Here is a 24420-nt window from a genome sequence, read left to right on the forward strand (position 1 = left end):
TTCTGCCATTGCCATCCAATTGCAGAATCAGATCTAACCTTGTTCCTTTGAGAAATGAGAAGCGTGTGAAGAGAGAGGTTTTGGGCATTACACTGGAGAGCAGTATTGAGTTACCTGCCATGTGTTAATTTTAATATTGATACAGAAGAACGAGAAAACCACGCTCTATATAAGGATGAACTTGGGAAGGTAGATACTGTGGAAAATGGCAACCTCAAAAGCCAGCAGCCTCCAGGACAGCATTCAAAATACATTGGGGTGAAGTGCACATTCACCCTGAAGATCCTCAGATCAGCTCAAACAGCTCACACATAGGGATGAGCAATTGGTGAAAAGCTCCTCCATAAATAGAGTGGCAGAAAATAGTCAGATGGTGCTCTTTAAATCACAGACTGGTTCTTTCCAGTCCTCACTGTGGATAGACCAACAGCAGCAAATTTGGGAGAGAGAGCCACCACTAATTTCCACCCCCCTCGTCACCCCGCCTTCCATATTGGCAGAACAATGAGCAACTAGGTGGGCATGTCCTGGCAGTGAGAAGGAGGAGCAGGCTGAAGAGGTTGGATGAGGAACCAGGGCCAGGAGATACTGGCTGGAGTCACCTTTTCACTGATGTGGCCATCTGCTGTTTGGGTCCAGTGCAGGGGTTACGCTGGGGAGACTGGAGAGATCAAGGGTGGGAAGGGAGAGGGAGGTTGCAAAGAAGAGAAAACATTTTCAAAGCTGCTAACTAACTGAAATAATTAGAGATAATGAGCTGTTTTGAAGTAATAAAATAATGATATGGTATACAAACACAATGCTGGAGAAACTTAGCAGCTCTGGCAGCATGTGTGGAGAGAGAAACAGTGTTAATGTTTAGAATCTGATATGACTCTTCCTCAGTGCTGAGACACAGGCCCAGCACACAGACAAAGGGAAACAAAAGGATAATAACTTCCTCATTAATATATTCCAGCTTTCTGCGTACGTGATTGAAACATATTTGCTGTGGCCTCATTAGTCTGCTGAAGGTGTGCTTTGTGTTATAAGCCAGCTTTTTGGGAAAAAAAACTTTTTGGTAATGAATGCCTGCTGTATAATGTATGCCAATTTAAATACTGTGGTATCCAGGAATAAAAGTTTCCCTTGTGTGTTGTGGATTCAAGTTTAATGGGGTTGTTAATTATTTGAGGGTATTGATAAGTTCCTGTAATCCCACTTTTGAGTAAATGCAAACATCCTAAACATCAACATAAATACAGGAGTCAATATTACTGCATGATGGTATCATCTAATAAAGAAGTTGATGAAAATGAAAAAGCAGCCCTGGAAACAAAAAGGAACCCTTGAAAAATGTTATTTTGTAACCTTAGTCAAATCGTGTGTGTGTAGACACCCACAGAACAAGAATGCTGATTTTGATTTGATTTATTGTCATATGTACTGAGATGCAATGAACAGTGTTGTTTTACATACTATCCAGGCAAATCACACCTTGCATAAGTACATCAAGGTAATAGGACAGAATGCAGAATACAGCGACAGATAAGGCGCAGATAAAAATGACCCCTAATATTTGAGGGGTCTGTTCAAAGTCAGATAACGGGGGCGATGAAGCTGTTCTTGAATCTATTGGCGCATGTTTTCAAACTTTTGTACCTTCTGCCAATGGATGAGGGCCGAAGAGAGTATAATTGGTGTGGAAGGATCTTTGATTATGTTGGAGATAGTAACAACTGCTGTTGCTGGAGTCTGAGATAGCAAGGTGTAGAGCCGAATGAACACAGCAGGCCACGCAGCTTCAGAGGAGCATGAAAGCTGATGTTTCGGGTCGGGACCCTTCTTCAGAAATGGGGGAGGGGGACGGGTCTCTGAAATAAGTAGGGAGGGGGAGTCGGTGATAGCAGATGGATGGTGGAGCGGATAGGTGGGAGAGAAGACGGACAGGCAATGGAGGCAGGGATGAAGGCAGTAAAGGCAACACCCCCCAGTTGTGGACCACTTCACCTCCCTCTCCCACTCTCTGGATGGCATGTCCACTCTGGGCCTCCTCCAATGCCACAATGATGCCACCCAAAAACTGGAAGAACAGCATAATCTGTCTTGGAACCCTACAACCCAATGGTCTCAGTGTGGAGAGATAGTAGGAACTACAGATGCTGGAGAATTTGAGATAACAAGGTGTAGAGCGGGATGCACACAGCAGGCTGAGCAGCATCTTCGGAGCAGGAAAGCTGACGTTTCATCAGAAAGGGTCTAGGCTCGAAACATCAGCTTTCCTGGTCTCAATGTGGACTTTACTAGCTTCAAAATCTCCCCACCCCAACCTCATCCCAGGGCCAGCACACTCTGTCATCTCAGCCTCATTGACCTGTCCGTCTTTTCTCCCGCCTTTGAGCTCCTCCCACCTCACTGACCAATCCCCACCCCAACATACCTACACTCACCTTTTACTAGTTTCATCCATGCCTCCTTGACCTGCCCGTCTTCTCTCCCACCTATCCGCTCCACTATCTACCTGCTATCACCGCCCCGCATCTATTTATTTGAACCCCCTTCCCCTCCCCCGTTTCTGAAGAAGGGTCTAGGCCTGAAACGTCAGCCTTCCAGCTCCTCTGATGCTGCCTGGCCTGCTGTGTTCATCCAGCTCTACACCTCGATTAGGAAGGTTGCTTTCGCCAGGCAGCGGGAGGTATAGATGGAGTCAGTGAATGGAAGGCTGGTTTGTGTGATGGACTGGGCTGTGTTCCCAACTTTCAGTAATTTCTAGCAGTCTTGAGCAGAACAGAGCAGTTGTCACACCAAGCTGTATAGCAACAGATACAATGCATCATTGGTAAGGGTCATTGTGGACATGCCGAATTTCCTTAGCCTTTGGAGGAAGGTGTTGGTGTGTTTCCTTGACTGTAGCATTGATGTAGATGGATGAGGGCAAATTGGCGATATTTATTCCTAGGAACTTGAAGCTTTTGACCCCCGTCCCCCCCACCCCTCACCAAACTCAGCACCATTGATGCAGACAGGCATGAGTCCTCCACTCTGCTTCCTGAAGTTGATTACCAGCTCCTTCATTTTGCAGCCGTTAAGGGAGAGATTGTTGTCTTTACACCATGTCGCTAAGCTCTCTACCTCTTTCCTATACTCTGTCACGTTGTTGTTTAAGATCCCAATGGTGGTGTCATCAGCAAATTGTAAATGGAGCCAGAGCAGAATTTGGCGACATGGTCATAATTGCATAAGGAGTACAGTAAGTGGCTGAATATGCAGCTGTGCACCGGTGTTAAGGATTCTCGCCTATCCTTTCTGATTATGGTCTGTGGGTCAGCAAGTTGAGGATCCACTGGCAGAGGATAGGGCAGCGTCCTAGGTCTTGGAGTTTGGAGATGAATTTGGCTGGAATTATGGTGTTGAAGGTGAAGCATAAGTCAATAAATCGGAGTTTGATGTAGGTGTCCTTGTTATCCAGATGTTCCGGGGTGAGTGTACGGCAAGGGAGCTGGTGGATGCTATGGACCGGTTGTGATGGTAGGTGAATTGTAGAGGATCAAGACAATCTGGGAGGCTGGGCTTGATCTGTGCCATCACTAACCTCTTGAAACACGTCATATTGAGGAATGTCAGAGCGACCTGCGATAGTCATTAAGGCATGCTGCCTGATTTTTCTTTGGCACCAGGACGATAGTGGTCTTCTTGAAGCAGCTGGGTCCCTCAGGTCGGAATAAGGAGAGATTAAAGATGTGTGTGAATACTCCTGCCAGCTGGTCCATGCACAATCTGAGTACACAGTGGGGACCCCATCTGGGCCAGTTTTTTTCAATGGGTTCACCCTCGAGAAGCCCATTCTGATGTCCGTGGTGATGACGGTGGGTACAGGTGCACCTGAGGCTGTTGGGGCAGGTAACGTGATTTCACTGACCTTCAGTTCAAAACGAACATAGAATGCATTGAGCTCATCACGGGGGGTGGTGGTGCAATGTTGTGATTTTACTTGACTTTGCTTTGTGGCCTATTATATCACAATTGATGAGTTTGTGTAGTTCGTCAGGGACTGTAGTTTAGCCTGGTATCATCTATTCGCATTCCTGATGGTCTTGCAAAGATTGTACCCAGATTTCCTGAGTAGACCAGGGTCACCTGACTTGAACGCCTCAGCCCTGGACTTCAGTAGGGAATGGATCACATAGAAATAGTAGCTAAGAAATCTAGCAGCAATGTTCTTATAAAGGATAATATAAAATGGTGGTAGCAGTGGAAGCTTTAAAATGACTAAAATGAAGTCCGATCACAGCCTGTGCGATATAGGGGAAAAGCACGCAGAATACGAAGGACAGGACACAAATTCAGCATGCTTCAAAGCTAAAACAACATTGGGTAGATTTCAGAGATCAGACACTAATTCTTGGACGAGTTTGAGTAAAAAAACAAGTAGGTACCTTGGGTCGGACTGTTGAAACCTTCAATTGGCCTGTGGCTTTAGTTGAGACGTTGCCATTGCGGTTTGAAAATGCTGAGGCCTCAACAGCAAGGCAAAGAAGTGAGTGAGCTCTGGAAGCAGCGGTACTAGGGGTGTAGAGCTGCATTAGGCCTGCATGCAAAGGAATAGAGATATCATCAATTTTGCACAGACTATGTCCTTACAAGGTTGTGACGGAAAGAAACTACTGCCAACTTTGACATGTTAACGAAGGTCTAAAACACATTTTAGTCAAAATGATGTCAGATCGTAGAAATGACAGGATTCTGTCAACAATCTCAGGACCTGGAAATTGTAAGATAGCATTTTAAAGCATTTTTGTCTCTTTATTTTTGACTGAAATGGGGAAAAAAACTTTGAAACCAAGGACTGTGAAAACGATTGCTGCAATTTTGAAAACAAGTGACTGAAATGTGTTGAGTTGCTGCTGGTTTATAAGCAGGAGAGGATATGAGATAAGGCTGCACAGTAGCATGAAGTGTGTTGTGAGAAATTTGGCCCACAACATATTGCTGTTTTGTTTGTGCAAATGTGCCCAGTTGTGGATGTCGGAAGTTATCAGATTGACAACTACTCTCTGGCTTCTGGGCAGGTTACTGTCCTGGGTACTTACAGTGGTTGGGGGAGATGAATCCAGACTGCTGAAAGGACATGTTCTATTTCTCTAACTCTTTGGAGAAGTATGTGAAGTCTGAAGATAACCAGTTATTTTCTTTTGCCAATTCCTGTAAACTGCCAATTGCCTTGTACGAGTAACCATGAGACATTGTAATTAGTGTATCAGTTTCCTTCCGCTTCTGTAAAGAAGTGAAAGAATCTGGAGAAGAGAGAGAAGAACAGAAAGTCTTATGAAGCAAATCCTATAGACTGGTGTTATTAAACCATTTTCCCAGTAGTTTTCTCTCCTCTAACTGCACTAACCTGTTTACCTGCATCTCTCTGTATTCATGTAGAGATCTTAAAGGATGTTAGAGTTACAACTGGTAGTAGTTCTATGTTGGTAGTTCATAGCTTTGCTAACGTGTGGTTAAATTTTTTTTATTATAATTGATAGATCTTGTTAAGTGTTGGAACCTTGTTGCTGTTTTCTGTTAATCTGATTCCATCAGTCAGTTAGATTGGGGACTTTACATACTTTGATTAATTGAATAATTTTTATGGTGAGCCTAAGAGTAGATCAACAATCTTTCCCAAGTGAATTGAAATAGAATTGATTTGAAGTTTTTTTTAACAGATTTACACAGATTGGCAGGATGTTGCATTTATGGAGCATTAAAGAAAAAGAATGCTGCAGGCATTGGGGAAGTGAAATGTCTAATTTCCTTTAATGAGAAAAGATGCCTTTACTGGGACAGGTGTTGCAATATGCTGTTGCAGTGATGATAAGGGTCCTGAATTGGTCTCTTTTTTGAAGAAACATTAGGGATTCCTCTGGTGTGGCCAGATGATAGGTCCAAAGTAAAATTGTCACCACTCCCCAAAAACCTGTAAGTCAAAAGAACAAAAAAGAATGTTATTTCCAATACTAGGCTGTTCAAAGCAATCCCACAATGTGGAATGGGTGCCCAGTAAAAGGAGCCAAGTGCCATCATTGGGAAACAGGGACACTTCAAGAATATCTACAAAATAGTGGCGCCAACATAAATGTGGGAACTGGGAAGTTCCACCATGGGTGGGAGAAAAAAAAATGTAGTGACAAAGGAAAATCTTTTGGCAAAGAAAATGTTCAAGAAAGTATAGCTACAGATCAACAAGGTAAGCACAGTGTTATCAATGAGAGTCTGGGTCATCTTAAAGTTGCAAGAGTTTGAAACAGAATTCAGGTTCAATTCGGGGACAGCTGTTTTAATCCTGGCGGACAGTTTGCCTTGGTTAAAGTCAGAATTTGTTGGGGATCTACGAGCAAGGGGACACCAATGCAGATGCATGTTCAATTCAGCACTAACTCAGTCTTGAAGGATGAGAAATTAGTGAGACTCTCGTACATATTGATGTACCAGAACACTTTTCAATAAGGAGAACTACCTGTGGTCAGTTTTGGTTTCTGACAGGTTTGATGCATTACTGCAAGATGATGATAAAAAATAACATTGCCAAAAACCTCAAGTTATTCTACTACTTGGGAAAATTAAAACAGGAGTGTCACATTATTCCACAGAGAGCTTTACACCCATATCCCTGTTTGGAAAGTTCCTCATCCTTTGTTAGGAAAGATGGAAATCAACCAGGCAACATGTCAAACAGTGTGGTCATAGAACCAACACAATGGTGCTCAGCCAAATAAACCAGAAATAGATTCTTTATGAAATTAGACCAGCAGAGGATTCTGAAAAGACCCCTGGACTGAGTCAAGATCGCCGATGACCTTCATCATGCCATTAGATGATGTTAATTGTTTACTTTGTCGGACATCTGGAATTTTGTACAAATTTGAAATCTTTGGTTGATGTTAAGAAACATTAAAACTGGAGACAATTTGTCGCATGGGCGATATCTTAGCACATTGGCTGAGCAAACATAAACATGAGCTCAGAATCAGAAGTTTTAACAATGTTACCAAAGGCAGACTTTACACTTCGACAGGAAATACCTGTTCCCAAAGACGACAAAAATCATGTTTTTGGGACCTGCCTTGGTCTTGTATTCTCTTTCTCCAAATCCCCCAAAGATGTGAGTCAAAAGAGATTTCCTGGCAGTGGTGTTCTTGTAAAATAACTTACACACTGTTCTTAGAAATAGAAGTATTCTGCTTTTTTATCCTTACAATATAACCTCACATTCCACAACATTCTATACTTCATTTGCCATCTTGTTGTACCAAGTCCAAACCTGTATATACCTCTTCACAGCCTCCTTCTCCAAAATTTACATTCCTACCCTGCTTCCTATTTTTGTCAAAGTTAGGTAAAGAGCCAGAGGACTGTATCTCATTCATTATTGTCGGTTACATAAGCAGCAGAAGGCTTGACAGTTACCCTTGCAGCATTCTACGAATCATATCCTGCCAACATGAATTGCCGCATTTATCCCTACCCTCACCCCAGACCATTAACAAACCCTCTATCCATTCTAACATATCAAATTCCACCTCCCCCCACCAATCAAAACAAAGTGCATTTTCATTTTGTGTGTTGAGCTTTTATGTGTAATATCGTTTGGAAAACCAAGTATGCTGCATGATAATAAAATGTGAGGCTGGATGAACACAGCAGGCCCAGCAGCATCTCAGGAGCACAAAAGCTGACGTTTCGGGCCTGGACCCTTCATCGGGGTCTAGGCCCGAAACGTCAGCTTTTGTGCTCCTGAGATGCTGCTTGGCCTGCTGTGTTCATCCAGCCTCACATTTTATTATCTTGGATTCTCCAGCATCTGCAGTTCCCATTATCACAAGTATGCTGCATCTTTGGTTTCCCTGTATCTATTGTCTTGTCACATGCTTGGAAAATTCTAATAAATCTGTCAGACAGAATTTATCTTCTGTAAATCCACTTGTTGACCAGTTTTGATCACACTGTGCTTTTCTAAGTGCATTATTAATACTTGATTTCTGCACTTTTCTGATGATTGATCTCAGGCAAACTGATTTGCAAGTCACCGTTTTCTTCTGTCTCCTTCTTGAATCGCAATGCTATTTTTGCAAAGTTCTAACTGTCTAGTAAAGCTCCAGCATTGAGGGGATTTTGGAAAATCACATCTAGAGCATCTACTGTCTCTTAAAGACTCCTAGAATACAGGAGATAATGATAGTCCTTGAAGATAAACATCACCAGGTTTCTACTCTGCTGCAACTTGTCTTCGTTCAGAAGTGAAGCACACTTATACATTCATTATCTCTGCCATTTCTTTATGCCCCATTGCAGTTTCACTTTATTCTGTCTCGAAGGGACCATAATTTAGCTACTCTCTCTTTCTTTGTATAAGCTTTTAAAATCTCTTTCAATCTGCCTCAATATTCGCAGCTATTTTACAGTCCTTTTAATTTTCCTCTTTTTACATTAACATTTTAATGATTAATAGTTTCTGAAGCCTTCCCACTCTTCAGACTTCCTGTTATTCTTCACAATAGTATAAGTTGCTGCCTTTAATCGAAGAATGTCCTTAAACTCATAAAGTCACTCGTGGATCTTTGGGCCCAAGCTAAGCCTGCCTCTTTGTAGGTGACGTGGAACAGTCCCTCTTCCGTACCTACACTGGCCCTAAACCCCACCTCTTCCTCCGTTACATTGATGACTATATCGGCGCCGCCCCTTGCTCCCCAGAGGAGCTCGAACAGTTCATCCACTTCACCAACACCTTCCACCCCAATCTTAAGTTCACCTGGGCCATCTCCAACACCTTCCTCACCTTCCTGGACCTCTCTGTCTCCAACTCCGGCAACTACCTAGAAACTGATATCCATTTCAAGCCCACCAACTCCCACAGCTACTGAGAATACATCTCCTCCCACCCACCTTCCTGCGACAATGCCATCCCCTATTCCCAATTCCTTCACCTCTGCTGCATCTGCTCCCGTGCATTCCAGATGTCCTCGTTTTTCAAGGGCCGCCACTCCCCACCCCTCCCGCAGCGGCCGAGAACGCCCTCAACCGTGTCTCCCGCATTTCCCGGAACTCATCCCTCGTACCCCGCCCCCGCAATAACTGCCAAAAGAGAATCTTCCTTGTCCTCACGTACCACCCCACCAACCTCCAGATGCAATGCATCATCCTCCGACACTTCCGCCATCTGCAATCCGACCCCACCACCAAAGACATTTTCTCCTCCCCACCCTTGTCTGCTTTCCAGAGGGACCACTTTCTCCGGGATTCCCTTGTCGGCTCCACACTCCCCTCCAACCCCACCCCACCCGGCACCTTCCCCTGCAACTGGAGGAAGTACTACACCTGCCCCTACACCTTCCCCCTCACCTCCATCCCAGGCCCCAAGAAGACTTTCCACATCAAACAGATGTTCACCTGTACACCTGCCAATGTGGTATACTGCATCGGCTGTACATGGTGTGGCCTCCTCTACATCGGGGAAACCAAGCAGAGGCTTGGGGACCGCTTTGCAGAACAACTACACTCGGTTCACAATATACAACTGCACCTCCCAGTCGCAAACCATTTCAACTCCCCCTCCCATTCCTCATACGACATGCCCATCCTGGGCATCCTACAGTGCCACAACGATGCCACCCGAAGGTTGCAGGAACAGCAACTCATATTCCGCTTGGGAACCCTGCAGCCCAATGGTATCAATGTGGACTTCACAAGCTTCAAAATCTCCCCTTTCTCCACTGCCTCCCAAAACCAGCCCAGCTCATCCCTGCCTCCCTAACCTGTTCTTACTCTCACCTATCCCCTCCCACCTCAAGCTCCACCTCCCATTTCCTACCTACTAACCTCATCCTGCCCCCTTGACCTGTCCATCCCCCCCGGACTGACCTATCGCCTCCCTACCTCCCCACTTACACTCACCTTCACAGGCTCCATCCCCGCCCCTTTAACTTATCTGCCTCCTCTCCACCTATCTTCTCTTCTATCCATTTTCTATCCGCCTCCCCCTCTCTCCCTATTTATTTCAGAACCCCCTTAGCCTCCCCCATTTCTGATGAAGGGTCTCGGCCCAAAACGTCAGCTTTCCTGCTGCCTTGATGCTGCTTGGCCTGCTGTGTTCATCCAGCTGTGCACCTTGTTATCTCGGATCCTCCAGCATCGGCAGTTCCCGTTATCTCTGATCTTTTCAGTTTTTGTTTTTCAATGGAATGTATTGTTGTTGAACATTTGGAATTGCTTTTCAAATATTTCCTGCTTTGGTTATTTATTGTTGCATTCTTTAGTACATTTTAATGATCGATTTGAACCAGCTTCCCTCTCATACATATGCAGTTAGTTCTGTATTTGTGAATTTTTTCACTGGAGTCTGTTATTTTTGAATGTCATGTGGAATTCAGTTGTATCATGATCACCGTTTTACCTGTGGACCTTTGACAGTGACATTTACTAATTACCCCTGCCTCACTGCACAATACTAGATTTAAAATGGTTTCATCTCTGGTCGCACAACATTTGGCTCCATGGAATTATGAAAATATACAAGCCCATTTTCCAGATCACCTTTGACAATTTGATTCAGTCTGGTCCGTGTGAAAACTAATGTACCCCACAGCTGTTTCTTGTTTATTGCCCTGTCCAACAATGTGACTGCTGCGAGCATTTCTCATCCTTGGTATTCCTAATTTCTTCTCACACTGCTTTTATTTCCTGATTTTCCTGAGCGAAGAACCTTCTTCCCTTATGTCCTTGTGTCATTACTTGATCATCAGGGCAACACTACATTCTTTTTGAAACTGTGTACCTTAGAATGATAATAGCATGATTTGTGACCAAGTATTTGTAATGGTTATTAGATCCAAACCATTTATTGTTATGTGACAAATTCATCCGTTTTATTGGAGATGCTTTGCACATTCAGATGAAGTAATCTTACTTGAGTTCTTTCACTACTATTCCTCATTGTTGATGTACTGTAACTGCTAAACGTTCTGTCCCAGTTAGCTTGTCTTTCCCTATGTTGGCATACTGCTCTCTCAGTTTGACCTTTACCTTTGGTTTTTCAAGTATCCCTTCACCTGAATCCTCCTCCGTCTCTGCTTGTTCAAACGTTGGTCACCTCACTACCCTGTAATAATGCCCTGCCTTTACTATTTAAATCACCTCACACAATCAATGCCATCCCTATCCTGAAACAAGAATCAATTGTAAAACCCATTCTACAGCCCTAGTTATGACATGCAGGCCACTGGTCCCAGTGTTATCCATAGAGACCACACCACTATTGCAGCATTTCCTACTTTCACCATTGGAGTCAGTGTCCCATCAATTGAAATTCATTTCTCCCACACCAATTGTTCAGTTACACATTCAACTCTCTGATGCTGCATCATTTCTTATGTACTGTATTGGAATGTCCCATCTTGATTTACCAACCCAACTCTTGAAATGGACAAAACAATCTGAAGTGCAGTTTTAATCTTAGAATCCACAGCTCTCTGATTCAGAGGCGTCACCGCCACTACGTGAGCTAATGTGCTATAGATTGCTTTCCTGGAGGGGAGAAACAAGATGACCGGGTAGGGGAACATCCATCTGCCACAGCAGCGTTCATGTAATAAATCCCTCCATTTTCTTTGTGCATCTGTTGCAGCTTTGATTATTTTGTTGCTACTTGTAACCACTTCTATTGGGCAATAGAATCATAGAATCCCTACAGTGTGTAAGCAGGCTATTCGGCCTATTGAGTCGTCACTGACTCTCAGAAGAGCATTCCCCCTGCCCTAACCCTATAACCCTGCACTTCTATTGATTAATCCAGCTAGCCTGCACATCCCTGAACACTACAGGCAATTTAGCATGGCCAACCCACCTAATCTGCACATTTTTGGACTGTGGGAGGAAACCGGAGCACCTGGAGGAAACCCACGCAGACACAGGGAGAATGTGCAGACTCCGCACGGACAGTGTGGAATCCCTAGTGCTGTGATGCAGCAATGCTAACCACTGAGCCACTGTGCCACCCTCATCTATGATATTATCCTTTCACACTCGTCTATGTGCACCATCCTCACATCTACAATCGATGGTCTGCACCTGGTCTGGGATGTCTGTTATTCAGCTACAGTTTTACTTTCTTCCTCTCATTCTGATTTTTGCTGCTGCTGCTCCTTGGTGTCCTACTTTTGTTTCCTTTTCTCTATTATATATCTATTTATTGTTCATTGTTTTGTTTTTACCTTCTATAAACTGTTTCACTTTGCCTCCGAGATTTATCCCTTTAGCTTTAGTTGGCTCTAGTCTAGGCCCGAAACGTCAGCTTTCCTGCTCCTCTGATGCTGCTTGTCCTGCTGTGTTCATCCAGCTCTACACCTTGTTATCTCAGATTATAGTCCAACAGGTTTATTTGAAATCACAAGCTTTTGGAGCGCTGCTCCTTTGCCAGGTCTGGTGGGGGGATAACAAGTAAAGTTATGGTGAAATAAAAGGAAACCCACAAACTCTTAGCTGTGAAAAGAATGAAAAGTGGGTAGTAAAGGATGGAATGGCAGCCAGCGAGGTACAAAGAGGGTGCTTATTGTTGCAAGATAGGGCTGGTGTGCTTTGAGTGAAAAAAATACAGAAACTCGGTTGGCATTTGTCAACATCACTATAGAGAGAAACAGAATTAGCATTTTGAGTCAAATATGACTTTTTCAGAGCTTTCTTAGAAGTAGGAATTGGACAAAATATTGGTTGCAGGAGTAATAAAGATGAATCGGCTAAAAATTGAGTGGAGGGTTGAAATGAAAGACTGATGTACTCCGGGTAGATACGCCACCAGATCCAGGTCACTTTCATGCCAGGTTTTGGAAGGAAATGGCGTGGAAAATGGTTGCCGTATTCTTTGTAGTTACCGGGGAGATGCTTAAAGATTAGACAGTGGCAAATGGGACACCCTTATTTGAGAAAAAAATTTATAAAGACAGCCCTAGCAACTAAAAGTATAACACAATGACTAAAGTTTGACAAACATTAATCAGGGGTAGAAACCAACACACTGTTGAAGAGGTTTGAGTTAATTAAGAATAATTAAGCATGGATTTATAAAAGGCAGGTTATGCTTGATTAATGTAGGTATTTATGTCCGCTTTCCCAGCTCTGATGGCTTTGCTGTGGAAATCAATAAGGGTAATCCAAGACGGTTCTAACAACGGAATATATCCAAAGTACCAAAAAATAGCTACATGGATTTGTTTGAAGGTGAAAATAGAACAGGTGATCAGCCTACTCTATCCCAAACTCCAGCCTCTTCCCAGCCTAGGCGCCTGTGCTGTGAGGCATGCATTTTCATAAATTTCTTTTTTCCGTACAAAGAAGCTGTTTATTCCAAACTTTATACTGCACAGTCTCCAGCAGATGATGGGTGGCAAATTTTACAAATGGCATCAGAAATAATGGGAACTGCAGATGCTGGAGAATCCGAGATAACAAAGTGTTGGATGAACACAGCAGGCCAAGCAGCATCTTAGGAGCACAAAAGCTGACGTTTCGGGCCTAGATCCTTCATCAGAAAAAGCAAATGGCATGTTTGCCATGATATTCACTTTAGGATTTTCTCCCAACAAGTTGTTAGGACTTGCTTGTGCCTCCCTGGAGAGTGGCTCATTTCTTGCCTTTAACAAATTTGACCTAAGCTTTAGCTTGCTCATGCTTTCTGTTGTCCAATCAACCGTACAATATTAACGTAGCATGACTAGGGGACTCTGGTGCAGTGGGCGTATCCCTCCCTGCTGAATAGTTTGAAACCCCATTTGCTTCAGAGATGTGTAATTACATTAGAAATGTATCCACACAGCACAATTCTATGACCATCTCATAATTCATTTGATAAATGGTCCACATTATTATATCAGATTCATTGTGTTTGTTTTAAATAAATCTTCAGCTTTTCTAGAGTTCCTATGACAATCCAGTTCATTACTGCTGAGTTACAATCGTTGATATAAATGCATGCACATTCCTTCAGGAAAAAAACACAGAAGCACATTAATATCAGTGACCTTTCTAACAATTAGATCATCACCACCATATCATTCAATTACATTTAATAGCATTTCCTCTAACCCAGCAAATTTTCAGTAATATCTACGCTAATCTACTTGAATTCTCTTGCCAAGAGAAAGATGAAAATGTTTATGGGGAATGTATGTATGAAAAACATTTTAAGAAATAATAACACAAAACACCACAGTTTGTAATTTTTAATCAAAAGTGTTTGGTCATGTTGTGACATAACACCAGCACGGGGTTGGCGGGGGGGGGGGGGGGGGGGGGGGGTGGGGGCTACTTGTCACAAGATCGCACAAACTCTCACACCCTAGGTTGGATGGCAAATTTTGATGCCCATGGATTGGGGGATATTTAATAAAGGTAAGCAACGTGATGACAGGTTTAGATCAGGTAAACAAAGAAATGATATTTCCTTTAGCTGATGGTGCAAGGATTCAGGATTTCACATTCTTTTGAGCAAGGTTTGTTTTTTGCAGGGTGGATATGAGGAAGTGTATTTAAATATTGGAACTGGTAATAAGTTGGAACATTCTGCTGGGAAGATGGTGGAAATTTAGGCAACAAGTGATTTGCAAAGGCATTTGGTTGGACATTTGCGAAATAAACTTGTGGAACTATAAAGATAAAGGGTGGCACAGTGGCTCAGTGGTTAGCACTGCAGCCTCACAGTGCCAGGGACCCGGGTTTGATCCCAGCCTTGGGCGACTGTCTGTGTGGAGTTTGCACATTCTCCCCGGGTCTGCGTGGGTTTCCTCCGGGTGCCCCGGTTTCCTCCCACAGTCCAAAGATGTGCAGGCTAGGTGGATTGGCCATGCTAAATTGCCCGTAGTATTCAGGAGTGTGAATGTTATGGGGGGATGGGTCTGGGTGGGGTGCTCCACGGGGCGGTGTGAACTTGTTGGGCCAAAGGGCCTGTTTCCACACTGTAGGGAATCTAATCTAATCTATATAAATGAGGTTGACAGCATTGCTGTACGTTGTGTTGGCATGGAATTGATGGGCTAAATGACCTCCCTCATGTTTGATCATGATTTTTTTTGTAAAAATACTATTTTCTTCCGGACTGTCTGCTTATGCAGTTGGAACTAACTTTGGTAAAGAGTCAACTAATGGGACTGGAATCAAATATTGATTAGGCAAAGGAAGGATAACAGATTTTCCTGTTTGTGAGTTAGTTATATTTTTACAACAGTTCAACAACTTGTACCATCTTGAGCTGCAGTGGTGACTTGAACTTCTATTTTCTGTATTCTAAACTAATTGTGATCATAATCTCTACACCACTGCCCTAAGATTAAGCTCAATTGACTGGAAAGCTGATTAGCTGGTTGATACAAAGATGTGCAGGTTAATGCTGAATTGCCTAATAACATCCAGGGAGGCGCAGGTTAGGTGGGTTAACCATCGCGTATGCAGGGATGGATTGGAGGGCCGGGTCTGGGCGTATGCTTTTTGGAGACTGAATGGGCCGAATGGCCTCTTTCCACACTGTGGCGATTCTGTGGTGCTATGAACAGTGCAGGTTCAATTCCTGTATTGGCTGAGGTCGCTGTGAAGGTCCTGCTTCTCAACCTTGCGTGGGACATGGTTAAGCTCACTACCAGTCATTACTCATGAGAGGAGCCCCATGGTCATTTGGAACCATGGTGACCTCACCTTCTGACTGTAATTGTGACATCATCGCAATTGATTCTATAAGCAAGTTACTTGAGTTTATGTTGCCATTTCAAAACTAAGCTCTAGGCTGTGAGAAATACTGGGATATTGCAACAGATTTGTTTCAGCTAAGGCTGATGCACAAGAGCAGTCACAGGAACAGCTTTCTATCACCTTGCTTAGCAGCAGTATGACTCACCGTGCAAATCAGAACCAACAATATCCATGGTTTGTGTTTTCAGGGACTGAGCCATGAGTTCTCCTGGAAGGGCTTCTGGAAGGACAAGGCTGTGGGGGAAAATGTGCCACAGAATAACCAGATTCGCTGTGTGCAATTTCAAATCCTGTTAACAAGTTTCATAGCTTCACAGCATGGCGACCACCATCATAACACACCTCTTTTATTTTCTGGCTGTGTTGCTTTCTTCTGTAAGTTGTGTTTTCTTTCAAGATTGAACTCCCAGCACAATCCTGTTGCTGTAGGGAGCATGATTAGAGCCATTTTCTCACCAGCCTCTGCTAATTCAGGAGTTACAGTGAAATACAGATGTCCACACACAGCTAATGGAGCTCTGAGTGAATAATACATGTTTTTGCTCGTATGGCACAGTAAGGATCTGCCAGTTTGTGTCTATGCCATTTGTGAATTCAGTAATCTGTGCAAAGCATTCTGTATACCTTTGCGGATTCAACAATCACATTCAGTTTTCAGGAACAAAAACTAAAGAAAACTTGCAGGAGATTTCATAAAATTGAAAGATGTGGCTTAAGATAGAATTGGGATATGGATGTAATAGCAATTTACTGAAACTGCATTTCCAAGAATGGTAAGTGCACGCTGTATGGGTCAGCTACTGTGTTGCACTTTGGCCTAAGTCATTGTCACAATTAACAGTATAGTACTGCACAGAGATTGGTAGGTTACTCAATGATACTGATGCATGAACTAACAGTTCAGCACAGAATATGGGAAAGACACCATTAATGTGCATTATTTAAAAATGAGTGTTTCCTGCTCAGTTCAAAATCAGTCTAGGAAAGTGGTGGCGCTTGCTCAGAAAGTACTGTTATTAGTTAAAGCAGAAAGTTTTTTGAATTATACAAATACATAAGTAACGAGAAGACTAGTGCTGGTGATACTCATGACAAGATTTGGAAGAGAGATGAGGAGGAATTGCTTCTCGCGAAGGGTAATGAATCTTTTGAACTTGTTACCCCAATGTTTGTGCATTCCAGGCCACTGAATAAATTTTAAGGAGGAGATAGTCAATCAGATGTTAATTAATAATGAATAAAGGGCAGGCTGGAAAAAGTTGAGCCTGAGATGAGACCAGCCACGTTCATATTAAATGGCAGAGCAGGCTCAAGGGGCTGAAATGCTTACTCCTGCTCCAAGTTCTTTCACGCTCCTGTAAGTCTATAGTCTCTTTTGTTTCTTCTTGCTTTCCCTCTCCTCTCTCTCTCTCTCTCTCTCTCTCTCTCCCCCCTTTTCCCTCTCATTCTCTACCCTTTTTCTCTCTCTCTCTCTCTCTTTCTTTCCCTCTTTTTTGTTTTTCTTCCCCTCTCCTTTTTTTGACCACTCTCTATTCTCTTTTCAGTCATCCTGACATTGTACTTTTATTTCTGCCCTGAAATAGAATCACACTCATCCAATCAATGTGACCTCCAAAGTTTACTATGCCCATAGAAATTTTCATCACCTTCTTAAAACTCTTGGATAAAACCCCTTCAACCACTGCCCGTGATTGCTAGAAGGAATCTGATGTGTTTATATTGAGAAGGATAATTCAAGGGTGTATATGCAGCAGTGAATGATTGTACAGGGTTTCTGAATGGGAATGTTGAAGTAGCCAGAATTATTGTGTTAATAAGACAAGTTAGAAAGGAGGGCTTTGAATGCCTTTCTGCAGGTGAGTTACTTCATTCTCAAAGGGACTGTCTCCAAGAGAATTAGTGGATCTGATGAAATTACAAGAATGTGAAAAGGAGGGAGAACCTAAGGAGACTCAATTTATAACAAAAATACTGGCAGGCCTCATGAGATCAGGTGATGACTAGGAAAATAATTGCAGACTATGATACAAACATGGCGGGAAATTTTCTTGTGCAGAGTGATTGACAGATTCACTGATCCTTACTGAGAATTCTACAAAATTCAAAAGCATAAAGCAAAACAATAAGAAAAAAATGCTTACCTCCTGTGACATCAACATTGAAATCACTCTCCTCACCTAGTCCCTGTTTTGTATTTGTCACTTTTAAGAGGGAGCAAACTAAAAAGCATTGCACTAAGATATGGAACATATGAACAGCAGTGATTACCAGCCTTGCCTCCAACATTGAGTGTGAAGTAGTGTAATTGAGCTTTCACGCTTGCTGTGGTTGTTGAACCTCTGTAATGAATCTGCCTGTTGAGCAATCCTGTAACAGACTGTGAATTGAACAGGACCCAAGACCGTCCAGCAGTCCTGGTGCGAGATTGATAAAGTTTGTGTCATAAAACTCAACTTCACCTCTATCTTCAATTAAATTACATCCAAACACATTGTGTTCTGCTGGAGAACATTATAATAAAATGTGTATAACAAATTTTATACATCTTATTAAACTTTTTAAATTGATTTAATGATGTTCTAGTTGACAATGATTTCAAACATGTCGTTCACTATTTACTGTACATATCAATACTTTTGAATGGTTGGAACCTATCCAAATAACTCATTATAAAAGATGTGCTCCACTTGCAAGATTTTTCAGGAATCCATGCCCTCTAAAGGCAGAATTTTAATGCTTATGATTCTCTGCTAGTTGTTTGTCTTGATGTACATTTAGGAACCTGTGAATTGGATGCAAAATTGAAAAAAAAACTGGGGTACAAAATTGCTGAAACAGTTTGAGGCTTCTGAAGTTATCAGAGGGATGGCCTGCTCTTCAGTTTACCCAACACTGTAACTTCTGGAATATGTCAATGAGGCCTTTAGAAACAAATAGTCTCTGGCATCACTGTCTTCAGTAGCCGTGTCAGTTGTCTGTCAAAGAGATTTCATTCCTGGAGAGCTGGATGAACATGGGTGTGCCAGTGGCCCTCCTCTCTCCAGCTTCCTTCCAATCTCCACTTTGGGCTTTCTTTTGAGGTTTGCTTGGCCGAGTTATTTATGGGGTACAAAGCAAGAGCAGGCCACTCAGCCTCTAGAACTTGGTCTGCTATTTAATTCAACTACAGCTATTCATCTACCTTAATTCCACTTTGCTTTACTATCTCCTTATCCCATGGTGCCTTTTAATCTCTGGAAATAATTTTATTTTATTATTTAGTCATGAACTTGCCCAGAGTGCTGTTCAGAGTCATCCACATTGCTGTGGGTCTGGAGTCACATGTAGGCCAGACCAGGTAAGGATGGCAGTTTCCTTCCCTAAAGGACATTAGTGAACCAAATGTGATTTTCCCAACAACCAGTAATGGATTAATGGCCATCATTAGATCCTTAATTCCAGATTTTTATTGAATTCAAATTTCACGACCTGTTGCGGGATTTGAACCCAGGTGCCCAAATCATTACATGTGTCTCTGGATTAACAGTCCAGCGATAATACCATTAGGCTGTCGCCACATTTCCCTATATTAGCTGATCCGTGTCATAAATATAGTCCAAGTCTGAGCCTTCACATCTCTATGAGATAGAGAATTCCAAACATTCACCATCTTCTAAGATAAAAGTTGCTCCCTTATTTTCGTGCTCAATCACCTACCTATTCTGTGATTGGTTCTAGATCCCAATCCATTGGAAACAGTCTTCCTACATCTGTCCTACCAAGGGCCACCTATGAATTTATATACTTCAATGAAATGCAAACAATGCTGCAGCTTGCAAATTCGTACAGTAACCAAGACTGGTGATCAATTTTTGTTGGTCCAACAGCTTCTTGCTTTGGACCTCCCGGGCCCTGCAGCACCAAATCGACAACCAAAACCCTTTTCTTTTGGCTCAGATGTTGTGTTTGGATTCCCATTTTCAAGTCTTTCTTAGGTCAGCTGTCATCTTGTGTCACTTATTGATGTGGTGTGACCAGGCTAACCTAGTCAGAACTGAACTGAAACTCTAATTTGCACATCCATTGCATGGTAACTGTAATTTGTTGACTCACTATAGGATCACTAATCACAAATGAGCGACACTACTGTATTATCTGTGCCAATTCCATAAATAATAAAGGAATTGTATTAAGTTAAAATGTATAAATTTCTGGAAAACATTCCATTACAAACTTTGCTATTATTTGTATTGTATATTTAAATTATGCAAGTCAAAAAGGCATAAAAACCAAGGCTAAAAAATACTTAAATATGACATTCGTAATTTCATTCTCCAGACAGAAGGACAGCAGGGTTATTTGGCTGGGTCAAGAGGGCCAATGTTGTGTGAAGTGATTCGAGATTGGTCTATGACACTGCAATGATTCTGTCTTGCTTGCTCCCTTCAAGCCTGCTCCTCAGCTTCGCACAAGAACTGTAAAATTGCTATTTAACAATTAATAAACTCTTCTCTTCAAGCATATTAAATATAGAAAGATTTCTGTGATGCCTGGTAAGACAGAACACCACCTCCTCCCCGCAACCCCCCCCCCCCACCTGCCATCCCTTCCTTTTGCCTAAAACTAACATCAGCTGCACAATTTGCTTGACTGTGCTGAAGCTGATTTTTTTCTAATACAGTCAGTTGCAGGAGTGATAATTTAGAATGAGAACTAACTTGTAAGGAATTAAAGAGGACAAAAAAGTCACTAAGTAGAAGAGGATCTGTGTAATCATTCTGAAGGGGTACAGTACAGAAAGAGTAACCTTGGATAATTTCGTGGAAGAATTAATTCTGGGAAATTACTGCCTCCTCTAAGAGTCTCATTAAGACTAATTCCAAGAGCTCACAATGACCATGAGGCACATAGACCATTGAATTTGAGTCATCTCCCTATTTGTAGACTGTGGTATGACTACCAGAAATGTTTACATGTGTTTTATTTTAATGCTCAGATGTATGATGTGATTTTATGTATATTGTCATGTAGTTTACTTTCTGAGTTTGGATTTTTGAATTTGAACACGTGGCACATGGGCTTTACCTATCCCTCAAAAGGTATGATAATCAACTTGTAAGTGTTTCTATAATCAAAATTTTCTGGATTCCTTTTGAAGCAAAATTTTCTGGAAAGTAATGATTTTTGTTTATATCAGGAGAACTTTGAGTGAATAAGGCAAAGTTATTCATTAAGTTCCAGTTTAAAAGGTCAGAAATTTTCTTTTTTCTTTTGATGAGGGAAATGCTCAAAGCTTTTGGGTGGATAAGTTTTTTTTAAAGTTTCAGTTTTATGGTCTTGCAGGATAAATGGCTGAATCTGGATTGCTTCTAAAAAAGGAAGAAGTTGTTCTGAATTATTGAAAAAAAATTACCTCTGTCTCTGAAGTTTACTCAATATCTAGAACATAAGTGTTTGGCTAAAACCCTGAAGAGTTATGTGAAGCTAAGAAAGTCTAAGCTCAGTTGTATGGTAAGTTGATGAAGGGGTAATCAGATTCTCATGACCAGGGCTTAAAGCTATGGCTAAGTCAACATTATGTGAGTTACAAAAGGATATTCTCTCTGTTTTGAGTATTGCAGTGGGATGTGGTTAGGATAAATAGAATTGTATTTTCACCATATATTTCTAAATCATTAAATGTGACTTTAATGTTAACTGTTTGATATTTTATTATACTTTATTGTGGTAACATACTTGTGTTTGTTTTTAACCTGAATTTGTGATCGAAGGCCTGATATCTCTTGGCTGGTTGCATGAAGTGACATTTTGTTCCCAAGGCTGATAGCTTCTTTGCAAAATGTACCCATAGAACATAGAACAGTACCGCACAATACAGGCCCTTCGGCCCACAATGTTGTGCCGAACTTTTACCATGAACCTAAGGTCTATCTAACTTCCACTGCTACCTTATACTATCATCCACCTGCCTATCTAACAGCCGCATAAATGCCCCAATGAGGCCGACTCCGCTACCCTCTCCGGCAATGCATTCCATGCCCTGACCACTCTGAGTAAAGAACCTACCTCTGATGTCTCCCTGATATCTACCTCCACTCACTTTTAGAACTATGCCCCCTCATAATAGCTACCTCCACCCGAGGAAAAAGTCTCTGGCTGTCCACTCTAACTATACCTCTGATCATTTTGTACATCTCTATCAAGTCACCTCTCATCCTTTGTCATTCTAAAGAGAAAAACCCTAGCTCCCTCAACCTTTCCTTGTAAGACCTTCCCTCCATTCCAGGAACCATCCTGGTAAATCTCCTCTGCACCTTTTCCAATGCTTCCGCGTCTTTTCTGTAATGAGGTGTCCACCCCAGGACACAATACTCCAGATGTGGCCAAACCAGGCTTTTGTGCAGCTTTTGTAACATCCCTTGTTAACCCTAAACTAACAATTTAGTTGATCAAACAAGAACTCAGGCAGACTTGATTGCAACAGTTCTTTATGGATTACAATAGGACCAACTCTGCAGTAATTCCTTCAGCTGTAAAATACATATGGGGCACGTTGAAGTCACGGTGCGTATTGTATAAGCCCAAGTCTTTTTCCTATTGGATTATCCTTGCAATGTATCTTTAAAAGGCCACAACTTCTGGATGTGAGTTTGCTCGCTGAACTGGAAGGTTAGTTTTTAGACGTTTCGTTACCATTCTAGGTAACATCATCAGTGAGCCTCCGACGAAGCGCTGGTGTTATGTCCCGCTTTCTATTTATCTGCTTAGGTTTCACCAACCCAAGGAAACCTGAACAGATAAATAGAAAATGTGACATAACACCAGCGCTTCACCGGAGGCTCAATGCCATGCTTTCTATTTATCTGTTCAGGTTTCCTTGGGTTGGTGAAACCTAAACAGACAAATAGAAAGCGGGACATAACACCAGCGCTTCGTCGGAGGCTCACTGATGATGTTACCTAGAATGGTGACAAAACATCTGAAAACTAACCTTCCAGCTCGGCGAGCAAACTCACATCCAGAACCTCAACATGAGCTACAAATCTTCTCAAAACTTGCTGGCCACAACTTCTTTTATTTCCTTAATTTTTGTGGATTTAAAAAAATGGAAGTCACTACTTTAAACTAAGGAGACTGAGCAAAGAGGTGGTTGCAGTTTTTTTTAAAAACAGCATCATGTTTACTTGAGCATATTGAGAGTTGTATTCTCGGTTGTATTTTTGCTGAAACAGTGAGAACCGAAGCAGACGCCATAAAGCTGAAGGTTTCTGACCTAAGGACTGATTTGCCTGACATCCGACTTTTGTTTGGCTCCAGCCCAAGAGATTATGGCATGTGAGGCAATTATCCTAATTGTAGTTTTACAGGTTAGCCTCGTTGTAGTTTTACAGATTTCTAGTTCGGTAGGTAGCTTGACATTTTCTAGCTTTCCTTTTTTATTCTAATTCTTAATTGGAATGAACATATCAGGTTGTACCTATTAGGATGACCATTAAGCAGATGGGAAGATGAAGAAAAACTATTTATTTATCTTAGTTTAGGGATGACTTTTAATTTAGAGTACAAATTTTCATAATCTTAGAATTTAAACTTGACTGACCACAGGGCTGTACCTCCATAGACTGCATTAATATTTTAATCTTCTCTTCAGATCTAGTTTTTCCACAGATTGAAATATGATAAAGGTTTACCTTTTGAGAGCCACTGTGAACAGCCCACAAACCCTCCTTTTTATCTTCCTCTGCTTCTTGTCAAAAGAAAGATTCTCCCCAGAACCCTTGATCTTCACTCATTAGACGTGTATCTCCAACACCCCCTTTGTTTTCCTGTTGTCATACAAGCTGTTGTCTCTCAAAATACATTTAATCTCTCCCATGACTTAACATTAAACCTGCCTTCTATTCAACAGTGTAAAGACAGTGCATGGTCTTTTTCTTTACATTTTCATCGTTAAATATGCTCAATCTTCGACTTGTGACGTAGACTCTCTGCACAGTGCCTATTGTGCAAATCTTTGGCCTGTAGGAGCTCAGACGTAGTAAGAACTGCCAATGCTGGAGTCAGAGATAACACGGTGCGCAGTTGGATGAACACAGCAGGCCAGGCAGCATCAGAGGAGCAGGAAAGCTGACATGTCGGTTCGAAACACTTCTTCAGAAAAGGGCTGCAGTTGCAGGAGTGCTAACAGAAAAAATGGTGCATTCATAGGTTGGTGAGGCACTGCCTAAATAGCTGAAATTAAAAAAAAGTACATAATTAAGGGATTAATTGAGAATCACCAGTGGTTAGTAAAATGTCATGGCTAATGCATTGTAGTAGTGTAAGGAAGTGAAAACAGGATAAGGGAGGGAGAGTTAATGTAAGAGAAAGTAACATTAAGTAATTGAGAAAGTGAATAAATAAGACAAAGTAAGGTTAAGACATGGCAGCTCAGGTTGGTTGAGTGGAATATGTGTCCTGTAGTATGTTGGAAATCATGGACCCTGCTGAGCTACTAAATGTGCAGGAATTGCTCCCAGCTCCAGAAAACTGAGCTCTGAGTTTCTGAGCTCAAGTGGAGTCTGGATACTCTGCAGCAAAGTTGGGAGGTGCAGATTTATGTGGAGAACATATTTAGAGAGGTGATCACATGGCAGCTTAACAAACTGGTGGGAGTGGGTGAGTGCCAGGTGCTCCCAAAGATACAAC

The 24420-nt window shown here is 42.1% G+C and overlaps 1 protein-coding gene and 1 long non-coding RNA gene across 5 annotated transcripts in view; one reads left to right on the forward strand and one right to left on the reverse strand.

The window, feature by feature from the left end:
• LOC125451703 (dual specificity calcium/calmodulin-dependent 3',5'-cyclic nucleotide phosphodiesterase 1A-like) overlaps window positions 1–24420 on the forward strand; it is a 793424-nt gene that overhangs the window by 217205 nt on the left and 551799 nt on the right. The window lies entirely within an intron of this gene.
• LOC125451705 (uncharacterized) lies at window positions 3955–23628 on the reverse strand. The gene is made up of 3 exons (XR_007247358.2): window positions 23424–23628; window positions 15899–15987; window positions 3955–4567 (listed from the first exon to the last, which is right to left on the reverse strand). It is a non-coding gene; the product is annotated as an uncharacterized LOC125451705 (long non-coding RNA).

This window comes from Stegostoma tigrinum, chromosome 5, assembly GCF_030684315.1.
Source record: "Stegostoma tigrinum isolate sSteTig4 chromosome 5, sSteTig4.hap1, whole genome shotgun sequence".
Classification (NCBI taxonomy): domain Eukaryota; kingdom Metazoa; phylum Chordata; class Chondrichthyes; order Orectolobiformes; family Stegostomatidae; genus Stegostoma; species Stegostoma tigrinum.